The 12,018-nt window shown below is 45.5% G+C and overlaps 1 protein-coding gene across 1 annotated transcript in view; it reads right to left on the bottom strand.

The window, feature by feature from the left end:
* The window catches only part of APPBP2 (amyloid beta precursor protein binding protein 2), a 333,604-nt gene that overhangs the window by 186,960 nt on the left and 134,626 nt on the right, over positions 1–12,018 (bottom strand). The gene's annotated exons all lie outside the window — the stretch shown is intronic.

Raw genomic sequence — 12,018 nt, 5'->3', positions numbered from 1 at the left:
ATTTATTGTGAATCCCAGGTTGTGAAGTTGTTTAATATTGGCGTGTGAGTGTGTTGTACACACTGATTGTAGGATTTGGCTTTTATAAGCCAGTCGTCTAGATATGGGAAGACATGTATGTTTTGTCTTCTTAGATGTGCTGCCACTACTGCTAGGCACTTGGTGAACACTCTTGGCGCTGTGGTGACACCGAATGGGAGCACCTTGAATTGATAGTGCTGACCGTCCACAACGAATCTAGATATTTTCTGTGAGCGCTGTGAATGGGAATGTGGAAATAGGCGTCCTTGAGGTCTAGAGTAGCAAGGAAGTCGCCCTGGGAAAGCAGAGGGAGGACTTGCTGAAGTGTGACCATGTGGAAGTGGTCTGAATGAATGTATATGTTTAGAGGTCTGAGGTCTAAAATAGGCCTTAGAGATCCGTCCTTTATTGGCATGAGAAAATAGAGGGAGTAGACTCCTTTGTTTTGTTGGTGTAGGGGAACTGGTTATATTGCACTCTTTTGTAGGAGGGAGATTACCTCCTGCTTTAAGAGTGACAGATGTTCTTGTGACATTGGACGGTGTATAGGTGGGATGTTTGGGGGGGGTAGATGTTAGTTTGAGACAGTAGCCCGATTGAATTATTTTGTGGACCCACCTGTCTGAAGTGATGGTTATCCAGGCAGGGAGAAATTGGTGGAGTCTTCCCCCGACTGGAGTGGAATAGTCGGGGGGAAGTGGAGGGAAGTCATGGGGTAGGTGTGGAGGCAGAGCAGGAGTTGTTTTCCCCCCTGTAACCACCCCTTTGGTAACCTCTAGTAAAGGTGGATTGTGCGGGAGCTTTGTAAGAGATGGAGGGGCTATCAGAGGAGTAGCCTCGCTGGGTGCTTCTAAAGGATGAGCGACGAAAGGATCGTCTGGGAACTTGCGATTGCAAGGCTCCCATAGATTTGGCGGTGTCTGTATCCTTCTTCATTTTTTCGAGGGATACGTCTACGTTGGGCCCACATAAGTGCTGCTCATCAAAAAGTTGATTGAGTATAGAACTCTGTACTTCTGGTTTAAAACCTGATATACGTAACCAGGCATGCCTGCGCAAAAGGACACTGGTGTTGATAGCCCTTGAGGCGGTGTCTGCTGCATCTAGGGCATAGCGAATGGAGGTATTAGTGATGGTCTTACCCTCGTGGATTAGCTCACTGGCCCTGTTTTTGTAATGGTCAGGAAAGTGCTGCATTATGGACTCAAGTTCGTCTTAATGTGCCCTGTCATACCTGGCTAGGAGCGCTTGGGTGTTAGCAATGCGCCAAATATTTGCTGGCTGTGACGCTGTGCGTTTGCCAGAGGCGTCTAGGAGTTTGGATTCCTTGTCTGGTGGTGGTGCGTCACTTGACGTTTGGGAATTTGCGCTCTTCCTGGCGTTAGAGACTACTAGGGAGTCTAGTGGTGTGGGGCCCTTAAAGTATACTGGGTCAGTAGGGGCAGCTTTATATTTCTTCTCTATTCTTGGGTTGATGACCCGAGCCCTGACTGGGTGTTTAAAGATCTCTGGTGCGTGCTTAATGACCCCTTTAAGCATGGGCCATGTTGAGGTGGACCTTTGTGTGGTGTCAAAGGTATCCATAAGAAAATCCTCCTCTACTGGGTCTGTATGCAGGGCCACCCCGTGGTATTGGGCAGCTCTTTGAAGGCGCTGGTTGAACCCGATATTGTCGGGGGGGGGGGGCCTGGACGGATAAATATCATCTTGGGGGGTGTAAGGGACATCTGGGACACTTTATTAGAGTCTTTTGGGTAGGATATGGTCTAATCAGTTCATCTGTGGGAGACAGATCCTTTGGTGGCGAGGGCTTCGGTGCCGTAAGTTTTTGGGGCTTCGGCTCGGTAGCGGTTCTAGGCTTGAAGCCGTGTATTTTTAAAGTGTCTTTATGAGTTGGAGCCGGGTGCTGTATTTTCGGTTCCGAGGTCTTCGGTTTGGAAGTATCGGGGTTTTTCGGCAGGCGGCTTTTAGTCGGCTCCGAGGGTGTCATCGGTGCCGAAGAACTGGTGCTAGCCTGAGTGCTTCGATGTGGGAGCAGCGGTCGGCGTGGAGGAGGTTGAGTACTCCTTTTTCTTCGGTGCCGGAGTTGGCTTTTCGGTACCGAGGGTAGGCTGACTCGAGCCCGAGTCGCCTAAAGGCTTAGCAGGCTTCATTACCGGGCCCTAAGGCGGGGCATGGGAAGTAGTGTCTCGGCGTGCACCTGGGCCCAAAGGTGGAGGTGGTACCAAAGCTTTTTTCGACAGTGTCGAGGGGGTGGGTGGGTTGGGGTCGATGTCTGTACTCAAGGCCCTTTGAGCTGGAGTGAAGTCTTCGACGTCGGAATCGTCTGCTTCGGAGGCGCTGATGATGGCTTCCTCGACTCGACCCTTCTCCGGAACATCGACGCCCTCTTGAAAGATTTCGTCGGGGATCGAAGATGACGAGTGCGCCATTGTTCTTTGAGCTCATCGGTCCCGGATGGTCTTTTTGGAGCGGAAGGAGGTACAAGCTGGACAGTCTCTGGCCTCGTGTTCCGGTTAGAGGCAGAGGTTGCACACCTCATGTAGGTCGATGTGGGGAAACTTCGACCCACATCGAGGACAAATGGCGTCCTTTCCATGAGCCGGAGATGAGGCCCGGGTAGGCCCGAAGGCCTTCGTCGACGACCGGAATCGAAGACTTCGAGTTGGAGGGTCGCGTGTGGTTGGAAACGCGATCGAAAACAATACCGTCGAGATGGGAAGGATTGCGCCTCGAAAGAGAAACCATTAACGGTTCCGAGCTGGAACGCAAGAACACATCCGAGCCCGATGGCGGAAAAAAACAATCTGAGGATGGAGCAGATGCCCATGCGCACTATGATCCGAAGGAGGAGTCACATACCTCGTGACTTCCAAAGACTTTCCAAGACAAAAACAAGTGCAAACATCCGGGCCCAACACCAGATGGCGATCTATGCACAGCGTGTAATCTGCAGCTCATATGCCTCGAACAATATGTTTCTGACTTGGAATCAGGCATGACTTCTCCTCATTGAGCTGCAAGCCTAGAGATGTGAACAGCCTTTGACAAGCCTGTGTACGCTCTCTTGCAGAGTGGAACAAAGGCCCTTTCACCAGCCAGTCGTCCAGGTAGGGATAAACCTGATGGCCCTGCCTCCTCAGAAAAGCTGCCACCAGAGCCATACATTTCGTGAAGACTCTGGCAGTTGAGCGAAGGCCGAAGGGCAGAACCTTGAACTGGTAGTGATCCCTAGCCACCTCGAACCTCAGGAATTGGCAATGTTTCGCCAGATTACGAATGTGGAAGTATGCATCGAGGAGATCGAGGGACGCTAAATAATCTCCCCTATTCACCAACAGGAGAATGTCTTGCAGAGACAACATTCTGAATGATTGTTTCTTGATGTATTTGTTTAGCTGTCGGAGGTCCATGACCTGTCTCCATTTCCCACACTTTTTCTTTATGAGGAAGAAATTAGAATAGAAGCCTTTCCCTCGTTGACTGAGAGGAACTTTTTCTATCGCCCCCTTTTGCAGCAAGATCGAGATTTTCTGCTTTAGTAAAGGAAGATGGTGATGTATTCTCCTTTAGGGCAGATTCCGAGAAGGCTTGTGAACAAATTCCATGCTATGGCCCAAACGGATAATGTCTAGTACCCATTTGTCCATTTAAACGGCTTGCCATTGACTCTGAAAAGGAGTAAGATGATGGAACTGCAGAGACTGAAGTTGAGATGAGGTGGCTGGCAGAAGAGAAACTTCACTGTCGTCTTGATGGTTCTTGCGATTTTCCTTGTGCCCGAGACTTACGTCTAGCTGACTGTTGGCTGTATGAGGCATTGGAAGCCCGAAAATGCTGCTGCTGTTGCTGTTCTCCGTATTGTGATCTGTCCAATTTTTGGAAACACGGCTGAAATCTGTAGGACTGATAGGACAATCTTTGCTGGAACTGACCTCGTCCCCCACGAAAGGGCTGATAAAGTCTTTGTTGCAATGTGCCCAAAAAACGTGCTGTCTCACTAACCTTTTTGATACCCTGAGGTTCTTAGTCCACATGTTTCCCAAACAGGTTTCCCTGTCAAAGGGCATGTATAACACTTTCTATTGTACTTCAGGGCGGAAAGACGTCGCCCTCAGCCAGCCCTGTCTACAGAGAACAGCAGCTCCTGCCATTTGTCTAAAAGCAATTGAAGACAAATCCACTGCTGAGACAATCACTTCGGACGAAGCTCTAGCACCTTCCTGTAGCAGGTCTTTTGCTTCCTTCTTTTTATCTTCAGGAAGATATTCAAGAAGAGGTGCAAGGTCTGACCATAACTGCCACTCATATTGCCCCAAAATTGCTAAGGCATTAGAGGGCTCGATGGGAGTAGCGGCCATATTAGTGAAGCGTCTGCCTATGCTGTCAAGCCGTTTGCCTTCTCTGTCCGGAGACACAGAACAAGGAGATTGCGGATTCCTAGAGCGCCTCTGCGCAGCTTGTGTTATCATGGAATCCAGCTGGGGATGACCAATCAAACATGCCAGAGCTGAATCGGGTGCCTTGTATTTCTTCTCCTTCCTCGGAAAAACAGCTGGAACCGAGGCCGGATTCTTCATAGTCTTTAATCCCTCGCTCCATATATAATCCACAATAGGTATGGATCGAACTGACTTCTTGGCCGGATCCTTAAAATCATAATGGAAGCATTTGTTTTGAACTACAGGTAAAGGCAAATCAAATCTTCTAGAAATTTGTGGAAGCCCCCAATATCTCCCGGAGGAGAACCTGCTGGAGGGGGGAAGGCCACGGCGAAGATGAAGCCACGTAATAATCCCACTCCTGACCAACTAAATCAGGATCCAGAGTGAGCTCACCTTCGGGTTAATCATCTGCTTCACTCTCGATGTAATCATCATGAATTGTAATGCACCGAGGAGCCTGTGTCTCTTACTGCGCAGCAGGTAGTGGAGTAACCACTGGCGGTGGCAGTACTTGAATACTTGGGCCTCCAGGCGTCAGCGGAACCGAAGCGTGAGAATCCAGAATTCACTTGTAATAATTGTTTAGCATGAGTCTAAGGTCGGAAACCAGGGAAGTTGGCACCAGCATAGAATCCCTTCTAACCTCCTGACACTCTTTGTAAGCCTCATACAGATAGTGTTCCTGAAAATAATCGTAACACTGGGCCCGTGGACGACCTGTGAAGGAGTAGTCCCCTTCCAAATACTCAGACGTGTTCTGCCCCTGTGCCTCCTCTTCCTCATCTGTGTCCTGGCATTTAACCCTGAGCAGAGAAGGGCTGTAAGCTGGACCGAACAGACTTTCATCTCCCGATTCCTCAGTATCCAGAAGGTGTGAAGGAGGCAGAGGTGATATCTTTGACAAAGAAGACAAACCTGGAATATTCTGGATATAGTGGATGCTCCTAAAGTCCTGTTTTTGCTCTGCCGACGACGGAAGACGTATGAAAGTAATAGTCGTCGAAACCGGCAACGAGAAGGTGATTTAAACACTGTCGTTGACGGAGTTATAGTCGACGACAATGTCTGCGACAGTGCTCCCGTCGACGGGGACATAGGCAAAATCGTTGAGGCAGTGGACGTTGTCGCCGATGCCATAGACGATGCCATCAACGAGGAAATGGTCGTCGACGAGGCCGTCACCACAGCAGTCATCGCCACAGACACCGATGTAGATTTGGCTGGAGTTCTCGACATCGGGTCCGTCAACGGAGCTCTTTTCGTCGACGAAGCCTGTTTTAGAGGTGTGACAGGCAGAGAAGCAGCAGAAGATTTCTTCACGCAAGAATCTTTTCGCTTTAGAGCGGTTTTATCAGCAGATGAGATTGTTTCTGCCTTTAACCTTTTAGAATCAGCCTTCAATGAGGTACAGCCCTCATTTACGCTTTCTATCAGTTGAGGATGGCCCAGGGCTCTCTTCCACATCAGATCCAGAATCAGATTTAGATTTTTCCTTCCAGAGCCATAACAACAACCTGGATTCTCTATCCTTTAGAGTCTTGGCTGAAAAGGTTCTACAATATTTACAGTCCTTGGCTGTATGCTTGGGATAAAGGCAATACAGACAGTCCTTGTGGGGGTCTACAGAGAAACGTCTTGCCTTCCCACAGGACCTGCAGGGTCTATAAAGCCTCTTCTTAGATCCCACTGACAATATTAAGTAAAGAAGATGAATCAAACAGTACCTTGAGGTGAATTCTAGCACAGTCAAAAGTTCACTAACTGACAAAACTGAGCAGAGCTCAGGGAGACTCCCTTACACTCTAAATGTGGTTAGAAATCTGAGGTCTGGTGGCTCTGCTGGGTAGTTGAGGTCTAGGGCTAGTCTCCGATTGGTCAAAGTTTGGACCTACATAAAGAGGCTGACAAATGTTAAAGTTGTTTCTTTTCCTTTGGTGGTTTCTAATGTACGTTTATAGTACTTCTTCTCTATCTACCACGAGGCTCCCACCATGACGACAGGGAAGCTACACGCATGTGAATATAAGAAAGATTCAATACTGGAGAACATACATTAATATTATTATATGAAAGCCCTATCACACAACAATTAGAGTGGCAAACTATCTTTTAGTATTCCAATCCTTACTCCAAAATCTAGATTCGGGCAACACTAATTTTAAACCTGAGAAAGGTCTTGCTCATTGTGAAGGTTACAGATCATTTTCAGCAGCAACAATTAGTGCTTTTCAGACATTTTGTTCAGTAGAATAAACAAACCTTTTTACTCATTAATCAGTAATGAACAAACAGGCCTTAATCCTACCAGGCACCCCAGGGACATTTCATATAGATACATTGAAACTATTTATTTATATTTATTTATAAAGTTTTGTATAATACGAACATGACATCGAAAGGTATCAGAGCACTTCACATCATGGAAGGGAAGAACATAGTAAGAGGGGAGATTACGAGGGGGGTATAAGAGAATAACAAAATTGAATGAGAACAATGTACCCGGATGAGACCAAACAATGCTTAAGAGGGTATAACATACAACCCTGCGGTTTACAATTGTTAGGCCAAAAGGAGTGAAGTATGGATCTTTGAGAAAGCAGACGATCTATGCTCATTTAAGGCAAGAACTTGTTCATTAGGATACATTTTACTTCACATATGAAGGCAGCCGAGTGTGGAATTCTGCAGACTTCCAGTGGGAGGGAGTTCCAGATCTTCGGTGCTGAGCCCGAGAAGGATCTGAGCCTCGTTCTCTTTTTGCAAAAAGTCTGAGGTTTCAATAGGAGAAAATTCGCACTTCTTGATGATCTACCACCTCCTGATTGTTCAAGCTTTTGAGCCAGGTAACCAGAGGTTTTGAAATGGATGGCTTCGATGGGTGTCAAAAAAGCAATCTTTAGCTGTACTCTTTCTTCGTAAGGTAACCAATTTAGAGATCTTAGTGCTGGAGATATGAGTTCATTCCTTTTTAGGTCTCGTCTGAGACAGCGCTTTAGCGATGCTCTGGCGAGACTTATAGTAAGCGAGTTTTGGAAGTGCAAACAGTGCTTTTCAGGCCTCCAAATACAGTGCATGTGCCCTGGGCGCGCGCACCATTTGGCAGCCTGAAAAGCACTGCCTGATCACTTGCTTTGATGTCCTCAGTGAGCCGCGGGGCCACTGAGGACATCAAAGTGCACACCATTTGCCACCCCCTTGTTTTTTCCTTTGATCCCTATCTTTCCCTTCCTCAATCTCACCCTCTCCCTGCCTTTTACAACTGCGGCCCGCACCACTGCGCCCGCCCCCACTCCCCCCTCCCACTCCCTCCTCGTCAGCTTCAGTGCGCTCTTGTTCTGTGCCACTCGTTTTTCCTCGTTTTTTGTGCCTTTCTGCCCTCTGTTCCACTCGTTTTCCCTCTTTTTGTGCCTTTCTGTCCTCTGTTACACTGGTTTTCCCTCTTTTTTTGTTCCTTTCTGCCCTCTGCTCCTCTCGTTTTTGTGCCCTTCTGCCCTCTGTTCCACTCGTTTTTGTGCCCTTCTGCCCTCTGTTCCACTCGTTTTTGTGCCCTTCTGCCCTCTGTTCCACTCGTTTTTTGTGTGCCTTTCTGCCCTCTGCTCCTCTCGTTTTATGTGCCCTTCTGCCCTCTGTTCCACTCGTTTTTTGTGTGCCTTTCTGTCCTCTGTTCCACTCGTTTCCCTCTTTTTTTTTGTGCCTTTCTGCCCTCTGTTCCTTTCGTTTTTCTGTACCGGCTTGTGTGGAAACGCATATAATTGGGTGAGTATCTGTGCTTTTATCTGTGTATGCTTATTTTGCTTGATAACCACTTGGTGAATATCTGAGAGTGTGGGTTTGTGTGCCTTTTTGAGCTAACCAGGGACATTTCCACCTTAAAGATCAGGGAAAATATTTTAATCAAGAAATATTTCCATGGTTTGTCAAATGTCCTGGGCATACGCTGGTATTCAGTGAATATAAAAATGTGTGTCCATTGCAATGTTTGTGCAATTATATGCATTTAACAACAAATACATAGACAAAAAGAATGCTCTACAAATAGCAGAACTGTTGCTGCGTAATTGTGCACCGTTTCACACCAAGAACATATCAAATTAACTGCTTGTCTCCAAGCCACGCCCTTAGCTTCGCCCCTTCTGTTACATTTAGTTAGTGCCTGCATTTATTTTTTTTTCCATTTAAAGCACTGATGCTTCCAAGTACATAATTCTCCATTAGTCTGTACACGTTTGCCTAGATCTCTGAATAATAATAGGTTCAATAACTCGAAAGAGAAAAATATACAAGAACAGTATTTCTTACGAAACGTCCCTAAACCTATAAAAATTAGCAGAAAAGAAGTTGGTCATTTAAAGAAGCAGCGAGTGCTTTCCTAAGAAGAGCTCTTCAGGAACCAGCCAGCGCCACATTGACTGCAAGGTGACATGTTTACGTAGGACCACGTTCCCAGAACAGATGGCTGGCTTGTCTTTACCCACGCAGAGGAAAGGAAATTAGGGCTGCACACAGAACAAGCATTTGCAATGCAATAGGTCTCGCATTTGCAAAAGTTTAAGCTATTGGCATTGTTCATGACAATGCCTTTTTTAATCTATTTTATAAAACAAACACATAATGGCATTTATTTATCATTTACAAAGCCAATAGCTAGTGTTGCATTATTATTAGCAATGCCAGCTGCTCACACTTTTATAATGCGAGACCTATTGCATTGCAAATGCTTGTTCTCCCCGTAATCAGTCTAGCAACGGCATTCAAGGAGGAAGAGTGGGGCCAAGGTGTATTTGGGGAGGCCACAGAGCATAGCGCTACCGTAGTCTAGGCACGGCAGGACAAGCGCTTGAAGCACCTGCTTGAGGTCCGCTTGAGGGAGGAAGGGTTTTAGATTTCCAAGAATCCTCATTTGGTGGTTATCACCCTTGCACATCTTGCTGATATGATTCTTTATTTAATTTAGAGAACAATGGTCCTTAGCCTAAATTGAATTGGAAAAGAACTGTTGCAACATAGACTACAATGAGACCTATGTGTATCTTTCCTAAGTCCAGCCGGACAGAGGAACATTTATTATAAGGTATTCATAGCGATAAGGAAATAAAGAGTAAATAAACAAGGGCACAATCCTGTACCAAGTTTTCAAAAGGGGGAGACAAGGAAGTCAGATTTAAATGGAAGAAAATAGAAGAAAATAACAGGCAAAAAGTTTTTGGAGCAAACAGAAGGCTTACAAACCAATAAACAATTCAAGTAAGCACAACCAAGCAGAAACCACAAAACATTTTCACAGTGGATTAAAATTGCGGTACTGTAATGGAAAGTCGACGACGTTTCGATCCCAAGCTCCTAATACTGTGGGATCATCATCAGGACTAGAGATTGAGAGAAAGTTGCCTGGTATATATTGGCGATGCCTAAAGGTATCGACGAGAGAACAATGATCTCGCAACAGGGCTCAATTGAGCAAGGCAATAAGTAGCAGTCGGCGGACACGTATGATGGGTGGATAAAGTTCCAATGGAACAGTGGAGAGGACGCGGTTATCCACGGGTGTAATCAACACAGTGTATGCGTCTTATTTTAGGTTATGCAGAGCTGCTATGGTTGGCTCTGCGGGCGATATTGCAAAAATCGTCAAAAATGGAACAACGAACGGCAGCTGCAGTGGCTGTCCGTTAATGGAAACGAGCTCAAAAGAGTCTCAAAATGACGTGTAATAGCGTCCGATGTGGTCTTCAATGTCTCCCCCTTTTGAAAACTTGGTACAGGATTGTGCCCTTGTTTATTTACTCTTTATTTCCTTATCGCTATGAATACCTTATAATAAATGTTCCTCTGTCCGGCTGGACTTAGGAAAGATACACATAGGTCTCATTGTAGTCTATGTTGCAACAGTTCTTTTCCAATTCAATTTAGGCTAAGGACCATTGTTCTCTAAATTAAATGATATACCCGTGGTCCTAAGCTACTGTAATCGGGTCCCCCTTGTTAACCTTATTATGATTCTTTATATTCCAGTGAGAGATCAGGGTGATTCCGAGAGATTTGGCTGAGTCAATGATATAAGAGGAGCAGTTGAAGGCAATGAGGAGTTTCATCCAGTGGTCTATCTTGGGGGTAAGATTAGGAGGAGATATGAGAAGGAATTCAGTTTTGGCAGTTTTGAGTAGGAGGTGGTTGTTAGTTAGCCAGTTTTGTGTATTCGTCAACATGGAGTTGAGTGAGGTGTAGTCTTCAGAGGGGGTGATTTTTAGATAAAGTTGTGTGTCGCCCGCATATATATGAAAAAGAATGTTCATGGAGGTTAGAATATTTGCTAGCAGTTCAAGGAAAATGTTAAAGAGTATGGGCGAAAGGGCAGACCCTTGAGGGACCCCCATGGAGACCGCAGAAGGCTGGGATAGGGATTGATTCACATTGACTCTTTGCGATCTATTGTGAAGGAAGGACAAGAACCATTGCAATACTAGTCCGGAAAAGCCCATCCTGTGCTCCAAAATGTCTAAGAGGTTGTCATGACTAACCGTGTCGAATGCTGAGGAAAGGTCAATGAGGATTAAGAGGGAGGGTTGAAATGGTCTAACATTTTTAAAATATCATCCATAATGTCAGTGAGCTCTGATTCCGTGCTGTGACAGCTCCGAAAACCAGATTGATGTTGATCCAAGAGTTTGAACTTCTCAATGGGCGTGCAAAGTTGTGATTGCAAGCATTTTTCTATTGATCTGACAGTTGCACCCTTAGGTCCCATGACAGTACTCACATTGGATGCTACCAAAATTCCCATCCATATTCTGATTGCCTTTTATCCACAATGCACTGTTTCTGAACATATTCGGTATAAGATCACTCAGGCAACTGCTTTGTTTCAGTTTCATTCAAAAATTTGGGGGGTTGTGGTAGGAGTAAGGGTTGATGCACAAGCATTTTTCAAAACAATATAGTTTTAAAGATACCATATACAGGAAATTCACTAAGGAGGGATTCAGAAAAATAATGGGCATACCCTGTTAAAGACTAAACCAACAAACCCAGGATTTCACTGGCACTCCTGTACGCTTGAGAGAAACTCTCAGTACTCCAAATCGATCAGCTCGTGGACCGTCAATTCAGTAACAAGACATATTGCAAAATATTGGAGTTAGATTATAGATATTTAATTAAGTCAACTTTCCAAATGTGATGATACCATCAAGCAGAGTTCATAGGAAGAAAATACAGTCAAGAAAATGGGCACTAAATTAAGGTTGCTGGCCTGCAGTGCAAATTAAGTTGCCACCTGGTAGTACTTGCTGTGAGACATTGTGGAGGACAGTTGTAGCCAGCTGAACTTAAGATACAGGATAAACGATAAATATCTTGTGGCGTTATATATAAAGTTGTTAAATCTGCACCAACCTACCTAAACCACTTTTTAAACATGTACAGGCTGTGCACTGCACCCTAGAGAAACTGAACAAGTTAAAGTAAATTCAAGAAAATTATTTAATGATATTCATATGCTTTTGAGGTATCCAGTTCTGCTTGACTCTTGGTGAATTAGGAGTATCATAAAATC

The sequence above is a fragment of the Triturus cristatus genome, chromosome 3_2 (genome assembly GCF_964204655.1).
Source record: "Triturus cristatus chromosome 3_2, aTriCri1.1, whole genome shotgun sequence".
NCBI lineage: Eukaryota > Metazoa > Chordata > Amphibia > Caudata > Salamandridae > Triturus > Triturus cristatus.
This window is presented reverse-complemented; position numbering and strand designations above follow the sequence as displayed.